The sequence below is a fragment of the Neolamprologus multifasciatus genome, chromosome 20, assembly GCF_963576455.1.
Source record: "Neolamprologus multifasciatus chromosome 20, fNeoMul1.2, whole genome shotgun sequence".
NCBI classification, from domain to species: domain Eukaryota; kingdom Metazoa; phylum Chordata; class Actinopteri; order Cichliformes; family Cichlidae; genus Neolamprologus; species Neolamprologus multifasciatus.
The window spans coordinates 258,110-276,248 of record NC_140458.1 but is presented as its reverse complement, the minus strand read 5'-3'; the positions used below and the strand labels follow the sequence as shown (position 1 = coordinate 276,248).

The 18,139-nt window shown below is 48.9% G+C and overlaps 1 protein-coding gene across 1 annotated transcript in view; it reads right to left on the bottom strand.

Moving 5' to 3' along the window:
- Nucleotides 1-18,139, bottom strand: part of oprl1 (opiate receptor-like 1) — a 66,281-nt gene that overhangs the window by 20,993 nt on the left and 27,149 nt on the right. The window lies entirely within an intron of this gene.

The window sequence follows — 18,139 nt, the reverse complement described above, 5'->3', positions numbered from 1 at the left end:
CGAGTTCAGGTATCTCAGGTTAATGAGCGAGAGGAACGGGAGGTGTCTGCTTCGACTACTGAGGCAGAAGATGGATGCATGAGAAAGTGCCAACTCAGGGAGGGACACACCTGAACGCTTCCTCATAACCATTCAAACCTTAGGCTGCACTAATGCGAACACATCTGAAAACATTAATCTAAAAACGCTCCACACTATTGTTTGCAGTCGTTATAAACGCTTGAAACAATGAAAAGGTCGAAGACGCTCACGTTCCAGTCCTGCGTACAACGCAAGAGGATTCGGCCTCGTTTCTGTCTGCCGCTTATTTACTTTCCGGCTCGTTGAAACGTGGCGGCAGAATGTGGAGGAAAAGCAGCGAGTTTGTTAAACAGACTAACGATGAGGTGGAGCTGTTGCTGCGAGTAACACAAAAGTACAGAGTTGCAAAAGGATTAAAGAATCTGAGGAAGAGCTGCCTGCAGCACGCACAGACTGATGTCAATCTTTAATGGGGCTGTGAAACAAAACAGCTGCTGTGTAACGCCCTCTTTGTTTAACTGGTCACATGACTGCATCACATGATAAAATGTGTTATCGTTTCCATTTCAAAAGTATCTGCTTCCCTTGACCGAAGACGCCGTCTCAGTGTGGACGGAGACATGGCCGTATGCAGAGGGTGGGGGTACACCTGGACAGGTGCAGCAGCAGACAAACCGTTCACCTGTATGACTGATGTGTGATGATGTTTTTAAATGTCACTGAAACTGTGGCCTCGGTGCTGATGACCGTCCTTCCTCTACGTCACCAGCTATTAAAGAAACTGAGGCTGAAGGCACGTTTCTCTTTCACTTCAACAAAAGACTCGTTGCTGCCACTTTCCTGGATCACGCTGACATCATCAAAGCCTGTTGCTGGTTGACTGCCCTCTTATCAGAGCACATGTTAGTTTGGTGAGTGCACTCTCAGGATCACATTCGTCGGTCCGTCGGTTTGTGCAGAGCTCAGGAAGAAGGCGTTGTCCTTCTCTGCTCCGTCTTCATGGACCACGTTACAGACGGACCTGAAGCTCCTCGACTTCCAAAGACGTACAAATGTTTTTGTCTTTGAGACGACTGTGAACATTTCATTGTTGTTTGATTGTGTGGAACAGGTCTCCGGGACACTGAGTCTCAATGGGACTGAGCTAACCCCGTTAAGTGCATGTGTTTGGACTGTGGGAGGAGCCTGGTGTACCTGAAGAGAACATAAACTCCACCCAGAAAGCCAAGATGGAGGACAACTAACCACGGCAGTTAAACCACGTGGTTAGCACTGTTGGCTGACTTGTGACTGGACGATAATCAGTGATCAGCTTTGGTGTTCAGGTATTCTGCAGAGCTCCCCAGTCTGTTCTTCTTTGTGCTGAAGACCGCCAGGCGGGGGGCCCCGCCTCCTCGCTCCTGTTGCTTTGGCTGCTCATTGTTGTACTAATAATAAAGGAGACTTCTTCTGCGGTGCCATCGGAGACAGAAAACATCATGCAGCCATGAAGCTGATGGAAGCGTGGCGAGCATCCTGCTCCTTTAATAATTCACGTCGAGCAGCTGGAATCATTCAAACCTGTGTTTGTTGGTTCTGATTGCTCGGCTCTCTCGCTGCTCACCTTCATACTTCCTCTTCACCTTTCCCCTTTATTTGCATGAGCCCATTATCTTATAATTAATAAATGCAATTAGACCTGTGCACCTTTCAGCAGACACTCGCAGCAGATAATGAAATGTGCTGCTGCGCAGCGAATAAATGACGACGATGATCGGCTCTGCACACAGAAGATGGAGCCGACCTGGCGTGGTGCGAGGCGCTCTTCCTGTAGATGTGCCTTCAGCTGAAGGACGAGGCTTTGCCCGAAGCTCCAACTCAAGGCCAGCTGAGGTTTGATGGTACTCAACCCCAGTCTGCTTCACTCCCATCACGAGTCATGAGTCACGCAGACATGCACGCAGACATGCACGCAGACATGCACGCAGACATGCACGCAGACATGCACGAAGGCTGCAGCGAGTCATCGAGCAATCCCAATAATTCAATCAGAAAACACAAATTCTTTGCTTCGTTTAACACTCTGTAGCGCTACTGTCACCGTGGAGACGTGAGCGTGTCACAGACCGACCTGCAGAGAAATGTTTTCAGGAGACGATTACGCCCACCGGCGCGTTAGCATGGAGGCAAAGAGGCGGAGCTTAGCTCAGGTTCCTGTGACCAACATTAAAACCTTCCCTGCGGTAAAGCGAGCAGCAGTCAGCGTGACGTGAAAAAAAGCAAACTCTGTGGCTCCGCCTCTAAGGTTGGCTGATAGTAAACATTTTTCAACCGACGACAAGCGACGACTTTTTGATGGGCGGAGCGATGTAATCATGCACGGACTGATTTGTGCGTTTAAAATGTACATTTTGTTTGGAGGGAACCTTTGACCTTCAGTAGTAATGTAGAGACTTTATTATTTATTTATTTATTTGAGACGTGAAAACAAAACTTTAAATCAGAGTTTTTTATGTTCGCCCGAAGATACATTTTGATTCTTAACTGAATTTTTGTTGGATTGTGTGTTTGTTCTTTGTTGAGTGTGTAACACAAACACAGAGTGGAAATAAGAAGCCAGTTTCTCTTTGCCTCCACATCACTCCGGGTTTTTATTCAAATCAAATGCGTAAAGGCGCCGTCTGGACCTCAGACTCAGCACCACTCTGACCCGGTGACAGACACGTGGACCTGATGACAGTCAGACTTTATCACGTTTGCTTCCTGTTTCTGAAACTTGCTCCTGGGCATCAAAGCTGCCTGAAGGCTGAGCAGCTGATGGCCCGAGCTCTGTTGATGATGAGTGGCCCGTGAAGCAGCAGCTCTTCATGTATGACAGGACGATTCAAAGTGACCTGATGTCTGAACAGGTAAATAGAAACAATGAAGGGTTTGATGGTGCTTGTTCTTCGAAGGCTGTTCTCGTCTCTGTGGTTCTCAGACTTCTCTCTCTGCTTCCTCTGATGATTCTTTAATCCACTGAGCCGTTTGGCTTCAAATATTAATAATCACTGAATTATTCACACGCTGCTACTGTGTGTGTGTGTGTGTGTGTGTGTGTGAGGAAACCACAGAGGCTGAAACGCTCTTGGAGAAACTTTGATTCTAAGTGTTTTCTCTCAGCTGCTCCACCAGCAGGTGTAGTTATCAGTCATGGATGTGATTACATATGATCACAAATCGTTCTTCCAGTGCTCACATGGCTCCACTTCTGTTTCCTTTGGACAAAAGTAAGGAAAGACAGCAGCAGTCTTTTATCTCTATTGACAAACTCAGAGGTTTGGAGGAGGGTGTGGTTAACCTCCACCTGCTTCTAAAGAAAGGACGCCTGTCATGACAAACGCAACACTAGAACACGAGTTAACGTACAGCCTCCCTGTCACCCCGGTGCTGGCCTGGTGGTGTCACCCACCCGGTGGTGTCACGCGGTGGTGTCACCCACCTGGTGGTGTCACGCGGTGGTGTCACCCACCTGGTGGGGTCACCCACCTGGTGGTGTCACCCACCCGGTGGTGTCACGCGGTGGTGTCACCCACCTGGTGGTGTCACGCGGTGGTGTCACCCACCTGGTGGTGTCACCCACCTGGTGGTGTCACCCGGTGCTGACTCGGTGGTGTCACCCGGTGCTGACTCGGTGGTGTCACCCGGTGGTGTCACCCCGGTGCTGACTCGGTGGTGTCACCCGGTGGTGTCACCCCGGTGCTGACTCGGTGGTGTCACCCGGTGGTGTCACCCAGTGCTGACTCGGTGGTGTCACCCCGGTGGTGTCACCCGGTGGTGTCACGTGGTTACAGCACACTCTGTGTCATCTGTGCCGACGGCTGCGTGCCATCGAGCCGCTCTCTCTGTGCCATCCGCTGGTGTCACCCCGGTGCTGACTCGGTGGTGTCACGTGGTTACAGCACACTCTGTGTCATCTGTGCCGACGGCTGCGTGCCATCGAGCCGCTCTCTCTGTGCCATCCGCTGGTGTCACCCCGGTGCTGACTCGGTGGTGTCACGTGGTTACAGCACACTCTGTGTCATCTGTGCCGACGGCTGCGTGCCATCGAGCCGCTCTCTCTGTGCCGTGTGAAGCAAACCTGAGGCTGATCCACAGGAAGTGGTCACGTTCAGAGTACAGGAGGTTACGCTGCCTCCGAGTAGCAGCTGCATAAACAGCACTGTGCAGGCTCTGCTTTAATGACACAGCTCATAAAGACGCATTTATCTGTGACTCACTTGAAGCTTTTTCTATGCCCGTGTATCTTCAGAGGAAAGAGCTGTTGAAGGAAAGCCTCTCTCAGCCATCATCACAGCCTAATTCACTGGCAGCTGTGCAGAGGTTCACAGTGTTATCATCCCACAGCATCACCAGCCATGTTCTCAAAGAAAGCAAAGGATCTACATCATCTCCACCCTGCTGGATGGAGAGAGAGGGATTACTGAGCACGTCCCACAGCAGAGGAAGGCTTTTCCTTGTACTCTGAGGATTACACTGCTCCTTCTGAGACTTTAGGACCTCTCCCACTCATCTCTACACAGCTGCTCTCTGTGCAAAACACTAATAGTATTAGACCAAGCAGCCAGCGTGCATCACAGTGACACAAAACAGATGCCTGTAATGCCTCTCAACACTCTCCGCTTGTAGCAGCACACACATTTGATCCATCCTCACAATGTTCCCGAGGGATTCGGCGATCCCAGGTCGGCCTCTCCACAGACCCTGGATCTGCTCCTGTTGGCCTGTCCAGAAGAACACGTGTGTCCTCTCAGGGTGGAGGAGCTCCTGCCTGAGCCAGGACACCGTCAGAGGAAACTCCTTCCTGTCACTCTCACTCCTCCTTCCCTGCTCACAGCACAGGGGTGAATGAAGACGGTCAGTAACTCCACAGCTGAAGGCCACAACCTGCTGAGGCCAGCAGCTGCATCGCGTGCAGGAAATGAGGAGGAGACGGGCTCCTTGCAAATCCTGCAATATTACAGATGTTAGTATGGAAACTTCTTCACACAAACGACGCGAGCTGTGGGTTTTTGTTTTCTCTCTCTCTCTCTCGCACTTTTTCCCGCTTCACTCGCACACGAGTGCTTACGCTGAGCAGAGGGGGGAGGGGCGGTAGTTACACTCAGTAGCACAGGAACAGAGCGGGAGGGAGAGAGAGAGCAGGGACAACAACATTAGAAAGGTGTAGTAATCATCCACAACTATTTTCAGCTGGATGATAAAGGATTCAGAAAGTTTATTATTATTAACTCTGAAGCACGTACGAAGTCCGAAGCACGTACAGAGCTACTAGATCACTTAAATTACACAATGCATGTGTGTATTGTTTGTGTATTTATACACAAGCACTCATATATATTTAAATTTAAAAAAAAATGTGTTCATTTACCTGTTACTACCACACACCAAATCCGGTCGTTGGTACTTGCTGGCTTGTGTAGCCACTCGGTAACAAAAGCTCAACACTGCCCCCTAGCATCCTGGAGCACTTCTGTTGTGTTTTGGAGTTTGTAAATATACTTTTATTTATTCACTCCACATAAAATGTAATAAATAAATCATATAATACAAAAACCAACTATTCACATTTCAACTTTTAACTATTTAAATTTTCAGCTTTTTCCTTTTAAACAAATTTAAAGTGAAACAACACAAAACACTGCAAACCACAACACAATTAAATATAAATTAATAATAATGATGGATTGGATTTATATAGCGCTTTTCTAGGCACCCAAAGCGCTTTACAATGCCACTATTCATTCAGTCTCACATTCACACACTGGTGGAGGCAGCTACAGGTGTAGCCACAGCTGTCCTGGGGCAGACTGACAGAAGCGAGGACACAACGGCCAGGACAGAGAGCCCGGGGATCGAACCGGGGATTGAACCGGCGACCTTCCAGTTACAGATACGCTTCCCAATTAAATGCACAAATTAAAATATGAAAACAAAAAGAAGATGCATATTCTCCGTCATATGGACCTGCATGAACTTTCTGAATCCTTTATCATCCAGCTGAAAATAGTTGTGGATAATAACTACACCTTTCTAACGTGACGTTGTTGTCCCTGCCTCTCTCTCTCTGTGATTTTGGTTCATTTCCATTCAGACTCGGTTGTTTCCCATGAGCACGATGAGCTCAGACTCCATCTGTCAAACGTCTGTTCTGTCTGATCAGAGCTGGTTTTTTCATGCCGTGAGCTCCACCGCTCGAGGGCCGGATATTTGACCTCATCAGTTTAATGCCCGTCTGGTAGACACAGGCTGTCCTCTCTAGGGTTTTAAACAACGATGTTCACATCAGGGTTGGAGATGTTTACTTTTGCTTTGCGTCACATTGGCAGCAGCAGCCCTGAAAGCTGCACAAAGCTCATTCTGCTTGGAGAAGACGAGAACAGGTGTCTCTGCTCATGATCAGTACCACACTGGAGGACGACAGAGCGACTCGAGCAGGCTGAAGGACGGGAAAATGCACAAAGCGTTTCTGTGCAAAACAAAACGAGAATTTCTCCTTGAAGAAGCATTTACCCTTTGCACACACAAAGTCTAAAAGACCTGAAAGCATCTGTGTCGGAGGCAGGCATCATCACGACATCGGTCCAGAGAAGGTGGGAAAGCTTCGTGATGAGATTCTCACAGACCACGAGCACGATCACACACAGAAAATCAGCGGGTTAACGATCCGTTAGGGTTAAACCATCTGCTCCCTTCACACTGAAAACACACTGACACTGAACGAACTGAAAACTGCAGAATTTATTTTATGTTCACGCGACGACATCAGCATCACAGCAGCAGCACGAACAGCTCAACATGCTTTCAACATCTTTCGCCTGCAGGTTCTAAATTCATCCGTCAGCAGACCTGAATCTGCTGCCCCTGTTTAACACGTCAAAGGAAGCCACGCAGCACACGTTCCCTCTGCAGAGGCTGCAGAAGGTAATTCGGCTGCCAATTAGCCACAAATCACAGGCTGAGAGGATGTGCTTTAACCTTTTAATGTGTCCTCGAGTCGGCGTGTTACGCAACAACAAATTTAAGAAGTCGTTTATCGGTTTCATTGCTGCTTTTATCCAGAGAGCATGCAGACTTATTGGCAGTCTTTTAAGAGCCACTCAGGAAATTAAAACTCCGACGATGACAACCCGAGGACTCACCTACCACTAAAGGAGAAGCAGGTGAAGTCGGCTACGCGGCGAACGCTTCAGCATAACCGCCAACCATGAAACAGCAACAGCGAGGGCTCACTGAACACGTGGTCGACCAAACCGTACGAGTTTGTGACGGTCCACCGTTTCAGACCTCACCGTGTTTGTTCATCATACGATTAGAAACTTGACAGAAACCGACTGCACGCCGCCCCCTGACCAATCGGGCCTGTGTCCTTCACCACACCTGTGATGTCATCACGAAGGTAGCCATTTCCAGAAAAGCACGCAAGCTGAGACTCGAAGCAGCGTGACTGTTAGTGACACTGGTACTGCGCAACGCAACCTCTTTGGTTTACTGCCAGAAACCTCTGGCAGAAGGCGGGACACAGCGTGTCTGCAAAAACAACAAAGATCTGCGCTGTGTCACATGAAGCCAGATCAGGGCGGAGCCTGTGGAGTCGGAGGCAGCTGTGGACTTCAACACGCGTCTTTCCTCCCGTTTCCTCGCAGCTCAAAGGCTTCCTGTCCTGACCCGAGCATGCACTCACAGTTGCATCTGCAGGAGTCGTCAGCAGACCTGTGTGAAGACCTGCAGACACGTGCAGAGCCTCACAGCAGCGCTCACTCTGTACCTGCACCCTGAATAATGGATGCTTGTGGAAAAGGAAGTGCTGTGCGCGCTCAGACAGCCGAGAGCTCTGCGCCGCCGGCCTCAGCATGGCCGACTGATGACAGACGCCGTCATAAAGCTGACAGAGCTCATCCCTCTTTGGAGCTGCAGATGAGGAGCAGCTTCACTCGTTCAGGTCCAGCTGAGCACTCAGATTAGCTTCATCCTTTCTTCAGATTTTACTCCTCTGTCCTTCTTCACAGAGTCCTCGAAGTGATTTAGGAAGAAGGCCACAAACTTAGCATAAATATGCTTTTATCCATGATGTTTCCAGGAGACTACAAGCTGCAGCGGTTCAATTACAGAGTCAGAGGGTGGAAGGAAATCCCACAGTTGGCTCGTGTATTTATTAGGTCTGAATAAACAGAAATGAGCGGCGACCTGCACAGCAGCAGCGTCGGGCGTCGAGTTTCCTCACGCTTCGTGTTTGGAGGAGAGTTCAGCTCGGTCCTGTTAGCATGCATGTGGTAAACAGCACCTGTCTAACAGTTTGAAGGATCACAATTTATTAATTACAAGTGTTTAATAAAGGGAAGCCAGCTGCCCCCCCAGAGCCGCCCGCAGCGTCGTCTTTAACCCGATCGTACGCTCGTCCGTCACGGATGTAATCGTACCGCCTGCTGCCCAAAGACAAACAGAGAGCAGGTGAGTGTGTTTGCCTCACAGACTGCCTTTGTGCGAGCTGGCCGTGCGTCCAAACCCAACGTTGCCGTCTCCTCTCCAAGATCATTGTCGAGAGGGCGCGGCCGTCATCATGTGTGAAATTAGTTTGGATGGGATTCGATGGGGCTCTGTGGACACATTCAACGCTGCTCTAATTAGCATGCGGAGCAGCAGAGGAGATAACCCACATCTACTGCGCGTCCTCAGACTCGGGGATCTGTGCTGTTGGGATTTACGAAAGCCAGTCACAGGCGTGGGCACGTCTGACTGCGAGTGTGGGAGCTTCCCAGAAACGCCTGTTCACCACCCCGTTACCCTCAGCCTCTCTGGGCGCAGTAACACGTGCTGGCGTAGCTCAGACTCCCGATTTACGGATGTAGAATCGAGGCTACTTTAATCTGGAGAGTCTGAGACTCCCTCCATCAGATGTGATGAATCCTCTCCCCACCCTCCGTCCTCCTCTCTTACTGTAGTTCTTTGCTCCTCTTCATCATCCCTCGTCCTTCGCAGCGCTCCCGTGTCTCTCCTCAGCCTCCAGTCTCAGCCCTGCTGTCCGTTTCCTGCTTTAGTCCTTCTTCATCATCAACGCGTTTCTTCATCTAAACAATCAAATTTATTGATCAGTGCACACGGGCAAGAATCGATCGAGGTCTCCTTGATTTAAAGGGCCAACGACTGTGGAGGCCTACAGTCAACCCTCCACTCTGCTGCCTCAGTTTGCAGGTGAGCAGCACCGTCCTCGGTTAGATTCAGGTGAGCAGCACCGTCCTCGGTTAGATTCAGGTGAGCAGCACCGTCCTCGGTTAGGTTCAGGTGAGCGGCACCGTCCTCGGTTAGGTTCAGGTGAGCGGCACCGTCCTCGGTTAGGTTCAGGTGAGCAGCACCGTCCTCGGTTAGATTCAGGTGAGCAGCACCGTCCTCGGTTAGATTCAGGTGAGCAGCACCGTCCTCGGTTGGATTCAGGTGAGCGGCACCATCCTCGGTTAGGTTCAGGTGAGCGGCACCGTCCTCGGTTAGGTTCAGGTGAGCGGCACCGTCCTCGGTTAGGTTCAGGTGAGCAGCACCGTCCTCGGTTAGGTTCAGGTGAGCGGCACCGTCCTCGGTTAGATTCAGGTGAGCGGCACCGTCCTCGGTTAGATTCAGGTGAGCGGCACCGTCCTCGGTTAGATGCAGGTGAGCAGCACCGTCCTCGGTTAGGTTCAGGTGAGCGGCACCATCCTCGGTTAGGTTCAGGTGAGCGGCACCGTCCTCGGTTAGATTCAGGTGAGCGGCACCGTCCTCGGTTAGATTCAGGTGAGCGGCACCGTCCTCGGTTAGATGCAGGTGAGCAGCACCGTCCTCGGTTAGGTTCAGGTGAGCGGCACCATCCTCGGTTAGGTTCAGGTGAGCAGCACCGTCCTCGGTTAGATGCAGGTGAGCAGCACCGTCCTCGGTTAGATTCAGGTGAGCGGCACCATCCTCGGTTGGATTCAGGTGAGCAGCACCGTCCTCGGTTAGGTTCAGGTGAGCAGCACCGTCCTCGGTTAGATGCAGGTGAGCGGCACCGTCCTCGGTTAGATTCAGGTGAGCGGCACCGTCCTCGGTTAGGTTCAGGTGAGCAGCACCGTCCTCGGTTAGATTCAGGTGAGCGGCACCGTCCTCGGTTAGAAGCAGGTGAGCAGCACCGTCCTCGGTTAGATTCAGGTGAGCAGCACCATCCTCGGTTAGGTTCAGGTGAGCAGCACCGTCCTCGGTTAGATGCAGGTGAGCAGCACCGTCCTCGGTTAGATGCAGGTGAGCAGCACCATCCTCGGTTAGATGCAGGTGAGCAGCACCGTCCTCGGTTAGATTCAGGTGAGCGGCACCGTCCTCGGTTAGATTCAGGTGAGCGGCACCGTCCTCGGTTAGGTTCAGGTGAGCAGCACCGTCCTCGGTTAGATTCAGGTGAGCGGCACCGTCCTCGGTTAGATGCAGGTGAGCAGCACCGTCCTCGGTTAGATTCAGGTGAGCGGCACCGTCCTCGGTTAGATTCAGGTGAGCAGCACCGTCCTCGGTTAGATTCAGGTGAGCAGCACCGTCCTCGGTTAGATGCAGGTGAGCAGCACCGTCCTCGGTTAGGTTCAGGTGAGCGGCCTCGGCGCCGAGTGTAGAGAAAGCTTTCGTTGTTCGGGCTGAAACAGCATTTTCTTCTGTATGTGCTGCGAGCTGACAGAAGTGCTCACGTACCCGACAAAGAGATCCCATTTGCAGGTTTGTCCACGATGCCGGAGGATCCGTCCAACACTCTTCCTCTTTTTAAATACAGATTTCATAACAGCTTTCTTGATAAACACCACAGTGCTCTTCTTCTTCCTCTCGTCTTCCTCTTCACCTGTCCCTTAACTTTTCTGTTGTTTTCTTCAGTGAGTGCTGTAAATGCAGGTGTTGGAGGCACATCACTCATTTTTACCTCTAAATGGCGTTTAAAGAGCTCTTCATGCTCCTCTTCTTCCTCCCTCCCGCCTCCACCCACTCTCCTCCTTAATTAACAATTCAATTCCCAACATGCTTCCTGGGCACATTCCTGCTTTCTCAGCCCATCTTTGCATGTTCCTCTCTGACTGTTATCTACATATACACATTTGCTCTGCTGTTCAGGGCCTCACACACACACGAGAGGATGACCTGTGACGCCAAAACCCTCGTCTGCGTTTTATTAACAAGCTCAGCTGTGAACATGACCTGTGCTGCTCTTTGTGAACACTGCAGATGATCTATGTGATTCTTTGATGGCTGCAATCAATACAACAATACGTCCCAGAAAAGCCATGTGTGATGACACCACGTTAAATACAGCTTATTAAAAAAGAGGAATATTTACGGCCTGCAGCCTGAACAGAAGCAGATTACTGCGCTCATTTAGAAGCTGCTGCGATGCGTTCACTGTACGCTCACACATAATTTCTGCAGTCGTCTCTGCCTCTCACACCAACTGCTTTTAAGCACACACTCACACCATTAATTATTAATTAATCAGCTCGTTTTCATTCAGCAACAGAGCCGACGCGCACGTACGCGAGGAGGACAAAGATAGACTGAACGTTTCAGAAGTGCACACTACCTTTACTGAACAAAGGGAAAACAAATGCAAACTGCATCCAGGACACAAACATCTGCATTACACTGCTAACATCTGCAAGACAGCATGCTAACGCTAAGCTAGCCAAGAATGTTAAAGCTGAGTGTGCAGACTCCAGCCTGAACTCCAACAGGTAACAACTGAAGAGCAGTCGGGCTGTTTCTACCTGCTCATGTTTCTATAGCAGCATCACCGTGACGACCATAAATACTACGAGAACATGCATGTCGTCATTAGCGACAGGGATGTGTGTGTGGAAGTAGCCTCAGGTTTATATGGTTGATTGTAATTATGTAACAGTGTTTCAGGTCATTTTACACAGTGATGCCACAAATTACTCCCTTTGGCAAGTAATTAAGTAACATATTTTTAATAAAAGTAATGTGTAATAGATTACTTATTTTGAGTAATGACACCACCACACCTTCACAGCCTCTCTCTCTCTTCAGGGTTTATTTCTCTTTCTCACCGTTCTCGTCAAACACGCTACTGCAGGGGTTAGGGTGTACTACTACTACTACTACTACTACTACTACTACTACGCTACTCTGACCCCAAAGCCCATAATTAACTCAGCTTATCCTCCTCCTCCACCTCCGCCTCCTCCTCCTCCGCCTCCTCCTCCTCTGCCTCCTCCCCCTCCCCCTCCTCCCCCTCCTCCTCCTCTGCCTTGCTCTGTCGTCTTTGCTTCCTTCAGGATTACACTGCATGGTAGTGACAGACACACAAACACAGTGATGGTGACAGACACACAAACACAGTGATGGTGACAGACACACAAACACAGTGATGGGACTTTAATGGATTGTGTTGTTTTAAACTTGCTCTCAGATCTGCAGAGAAACTTGAAAGGTGGGCCTGTGAGGGTGTTTCAGACGTGTGACGAAGGCTTTATTTGAACAATATTCGGACCAAATCGAGGCTCTTTGGGTTTTTAAGGTCGCGCCATATCAGCTGTGACGCTTAGAGCCTGCGATGGCGCCACTCAGCATGTTGCGCTCGCAGAAGTTGAAAGAAAAATCACAGCTGTCTGCACATTGCTTCCTACTGTAATGCAAATGAAGCACTCCCCGGTCAGGAATCATGCCGGCCCTGCGTCGTCAGGAATCAGGAGCAGGTCCTGCAGATGTGGGGCATGTTTGGGCAGAGCCGAGCACAAATTGGCCGCGCTGATGGTAAATGGCCTGGCTCTGCTTCACCATCTGAGGCCCTCATTAAGGGAAATGCCTCGCAGAGGTCCAGAGTGGGGATGATTGCACACGTCATTAACCAGCCAACACCATTGTGTGTGTGCGCGCCTGTGAGTGTGTGTTTTTGAGTCTGTGTGTGTGCAGAGTCAATCTCGTGGCGTCGAGAGGAAATGACATGACTGAGCCGAGCTGCGTGTTCAACACCTGCGTTTGGCTGGACGCTGCCACCTCCTCTCAGCCTGCATGCCTGCTCAAACTGTGAACTCTCCACAGATGAAAGAAAGCAGCGCCCTTTAGAACAGCACGCAGCAACACGACATGTGAGCGGGTGGAGGGAGGTTTGGGGTCTTCACCCACCCCCGTTCTGTTAGCCGTCGGGGCTGGGGGGCTGGGAGGAGGTGCTGGCCACCAGATTGGGGTCTGGGATGCAGATAAGGAGGTGGTCCGCTTTGCTCCACCCCAGAGAGAGGAAGGGGTACCTGGACCTGGGATATAGAGTAAGTTTGTGTGATTGTGTAACAGTGTCTTTGTGTCGGGTGAGTGCCGAGTGTTTGAACTTAACCAAGAGTGGTCACATATCCAGAAGATCTGATGGAGACAAACAGGCCAACAAACAGAGAGTCGTGATGAATCCAACAGCAAACAAACCAACTGCTGAGAAGGACCGCACTTTGCATCTTTCAAAATAAACCACCAAGTGTCGAACGGTCAAGGAGGCACCCAAAGAATCTCAGATAACGACCGTCGTTTGTTCTTCAGAGCTCTCTGTTCAGATCCAGTTCATTAAATGAACGTGAAGAAAAAACGGGAGCAGACAGACGATGAAGATAATCAGAGATGAAAGCATAAAAACAGATAATGAGGAACAGAAGAGCAGAAGAAAGGACCGAGGGCTTCTCCTGCCTCTCGTCCTTTTCTTCTCACTTCTTCAGCTGCTCCGTGATTGAAGTGTTCGGCTGATTGGCTGTTCAAAGCCACTCTTCTTCTTCTTTGACAGTGAGAGATGAGCACAAAGTGCACAGATACCACACATGAAGCCGGAGGAAATTAATATTTAACATAAACACAAACATAAAACTAACCTGATGGTACTTCAATTAAAAGCCAGCGTAAAACAGTGACACCGTATAAACTCTGAAGTACGAAAAGTTACTCCAGAGTCCAGGCCCGATCTCTACGCTGTAACCTCGGCTGTACTGACAGCATCTGTTGGATGATCTCAGGGCTGTTTTGAGGTGAAATATGTGGAGGAGGTTGCCACCGTTTAACACTTTAAAAATCTTAAAACCAACACTGGACAGGGAGCCGGTGTAAGTTTGTCTTCTAACACCTGTTAAAAGACGTGCAGCAACATTTTGGACTAACTGCAGGTGACGGAGAGACGAGTGTTGGAGACCCACACAGAGCACTGCAGTAGTCCAGTCTAGTGGTGATCAATACGTTTGTCTTCAGGAGGAAGATCAGACATCGCCTTGGCAGTTTCAGCTAACTGATGAAAACTGTTGTTCACGGCTTGGTTCTCTCATTTAAAGATCCGACTAAAGACACTCTGAGGTTTCTAACAGTCTGAGAAAGATGAGCGAGAGGACCGAGGGTCTGAGTTAGCTCATCCAAAGGGGCGTGGCCTCCAATCAGTTCAGTCTGGTTTTTGTTTAGGGAGAGAAAACGCTGTGTTAACAGCTTTAACATCATGTAGACGGTTAAGCAGAGGCTGCAGTGGGACAGAGACGTCCAGCTTCAAGGGGAAGTACATTTGGGTGTCATCAGCATAACAGTGTTTCCTGAAAATAGATCCCAAAGACAGCACGTATAAGGAGAAGAGACTGGAAACAGACCCCTGTGTCACACCACAACTAACAGAGGAAGAGGAGTGTTTCCCAGAAACAGACCTCTGTGGCGGCTATGACTTAAACCATGATAAAGCTGAGCCTCTGAGACCAACAACGTGTTCACGTCTGGATAAAAACTGTTCTGATCAAAGGTGACAGTCAAATCTAAAAGGACTAAAACAGCAGTCGAGTCGACAGTTAAAATAAGATGATTAAAAAGCATCGTCTCAGCACTGTGATGAGACTGGAACGCTTCACGAACGCTTTGAGGGTCTAAAAAGCTCCGAAGGTGCTTAAACACAACTGTTTGGACATATGACAGAGTTTAGTGGCCTGTAGTTAGAATTTGGATCTTTGTTTTGGGCTGCACAACTGCATGTTTGAAAACAGCTGGTACACAACCTGATGACAAGGAAGCATTTAATAAAAATAAAACACTAGGCCGAATAACATGAAGAGCGTTCTTGAAAAGTAGTGATGGGATTTCCGGCTCTTTTGGCTCCGAACTGGCTCTTCAGGTTATTTTGTTGTTTAATTAATTTATTATCAACAACAATATAAAATTATGCACAAAAGGAATTACTAATGTTAAAAAAAAGTGGTTTTATTCATATATGTTTACATATAAATATATGCGGTGGCCCCTAGAGACAAAACACGTACAAACTCCAAAACACATCTCTAGCGTTAACTGAACTTCAAAACAGAGCTACTAGATCACTAAAATTACACAAAGCATGTGTGTATTGTTTGTGTATTTATACACAAGCACTCATATATATTCAAACAATTTTTAAAAGTGTTCATTTACCTGTTACTGCCACACACCAAATCCGGTCGTTGGTACTTCCTGGCTTGTGTAGCCACTCGGTAACAAAAGCTCAACACTGCCCCCTAGTGTCCTGGAGCACTTCTGTTGTGTTTTGTACGTGTTTTGGAGTTTGTGTTTTTTCTCTAGGGGCCACCGTAAATATACTTTTGTTTACTCACTCCACATAAAATGTATTAAATAAATCATATAATACAAAAAACAAAAGCTTTAAAAGCTTTTCACAAAGAGGAAGCCTCCATAGGAACGGTGGCACAGGGGTTAATCACACAATGAGAAATATTCAAAGAAACTCAGGGTTTGTGACTGACGGTAGAAATGACGCTGGACAGAAAAGCAAATTTTGCAGCTCTAACAGTGGTCTATAGTAGGACGCCCAAAGACACCTGGAGTTTGTCCTTTTTCCACTTTGTCTCTGCACGTCGACATTTGCATCTGAGAGCACGAGTGGTTTCATGCAGCCAAGGGTGACGTGAAGATTTAGCGTTTAGTCCTGACATCAGCGACAGAGTACCAGAGCATGTAGAGTTAAAAAGGTTAACCTTCAACAGGCAGTTCCACGCTGAGGTCGGCATCGTAGAGGACAGAGTTCGGAAAAGTGAATTTATGATAAATGAAAAATCACTGGAGTGTCAAAGTTTAAAGATGGGCACATGCTAGGTCTCTCTAAAAACACAGCATCAATACACACTGTGTCATTACTGTGTTTCTGCCAAACCTGCTGACACACTGCTCTCCCTCACATGAGCGTCATTTATAGGTTAAACGTTTTGGTAACACTGTTGCTTCACAGCACTCGAGTCCAACCTTTCAATGTGCACAATGTAACAAAAGCCCTGACGTAAACATAACCCAGTACAGCCACTGCACCCCTTTCTTTCACTCAACCTGAGCTCAGGCTCCACCCCTTTGCTCTTCCTGTGTGTAAACAGACTCCGCCTCCACTGCTTGGAGGCGTGGGCTTAATGTGGTCAGACTTTTGTGTTCAGTCGAAACGCTCGTGTTTACATCGTTTAAAACATCGGCGTGCATTAAACGAAGCATCGATGCACAAAGAATCTGAGTAGACAAATCTAATCTAATCGTTCGAGTTACTTGACGAACGGTTGCGGCCCTGGTTCAGTCTTTTCCCTCTCAGCAGGGGAGCTTCAGCCGCTCGCCGGGCTCTCCTCCTCTGTTAGATATGCACAGGTGATACCTTCAGGTGATTCCTCCTCAGTGTTTCCTCTCACTGCGGCCTCACATTTGCGTTATTGTATTGTTCGTGTAGTTTCGTGTTCCCAAGCGCACTGCGGGCTCCTGTAGCTGGTTAGGTTTAGACTTCAGCGTGTTGGAACAAGCGTGCAAAGCCTGGTTGACGGGAACAGATCCAGGACGATAAAACATTTTGTTTGATTTAGGAGACTTCTGGCCAAAAGAACGCTGGCAATAAAGAAGCTGAGCCAGAGTGAGTGCAGCGTGGATGACTGATGAGCTTTGGTTGAAGTGCAGACGTGGAGCATCAGTCATGTGTCCTGTGGCTCAGTTTAACCTCATCACTGCTCTCCTATAAAAGAAATACCTCCAGAGTGCCCAGGCCGGGCTGCAGACGTCAGACTCTGAGGGGAAAACAGCGAGCGTGAAGCCAAACAGTTTCTGTCCCTCTGAGAGTCAGTCGGTCAGAACAGAGCCTCCTCCACAAATACAGACAGCACTGATGGTCTGGACGCCTCAGCGGTGGCGTTTAGCCGTCACCATCGTGTTTTCCTGGCACCACTAGTAACTATATGTTATCAGCTGATGCTAACTACCTATGTTATCAGACTGTATGGGAGCAACGCACAGACTCAGACACCTGGAAATCAGTATCATCCAATCAAAACAATAGAATTTTACTCATTAAACCTGGAGCTCCACCTTCTTGGCTGCTCTGTTAATACAGTGACCTCAAAGCAGCCATGTTATTGGTCACATGATCAGCCTAGCAGACAGCTAGCAGCTACATCTGCCTGTGTCACCATCCACCTGTCAGTCAAAGAGGCAGCACCCCTATTATTGCAAACAGGTGAGATCTAAAACCATCATCCCTCCACACATGTGCTATGAAGGGCCAGAATACTAACGGAGACAAGACAGTTTATTTCTGCAGGTGTAAAGATGAACGAGCCACCTCTTCCTCCCACAGTACAAGAATAATAATTCACACTGTCCTGTCACCTGGACATTTCACACAGAGACCATCAATAACAGGTTCATGCAAAGCTCCAGTTAATAACAGACAGATTATACACACAGGGCTTTGCTGGGAGCTCAGTAAAACTGAGGGTGAAGAAAGGACGGCCGTCTGAGTTTAAAACTATGTAATGTTTATTATAAACTGACACACACTCACACAGACGTCTCCTTCCTCTTCAGCTGTCTTTCTGTCATTTACTCTGGAAACCTGTGAGCCGGTGTTAGACGGGCAGACAGGAGCACTGACAGTGTTTTCAGTGCTGTGTGCTTCTTCTGCAGTCAGTACTGTGTTACTGCTGCTGAGAACCACGAACACTCAGTTTACAGTGTTTCTGTTCATGCAGGTGAGAACAGAGGCAGAGACCTGCTGCTGTTTAATAATCAGCTGTGCACAGCAGCTGAAGAAGAGTCTGGCCTGCTCCTCGCACAGTATGATACTGATCATGACCGTACGGACACGGTCACGGACACA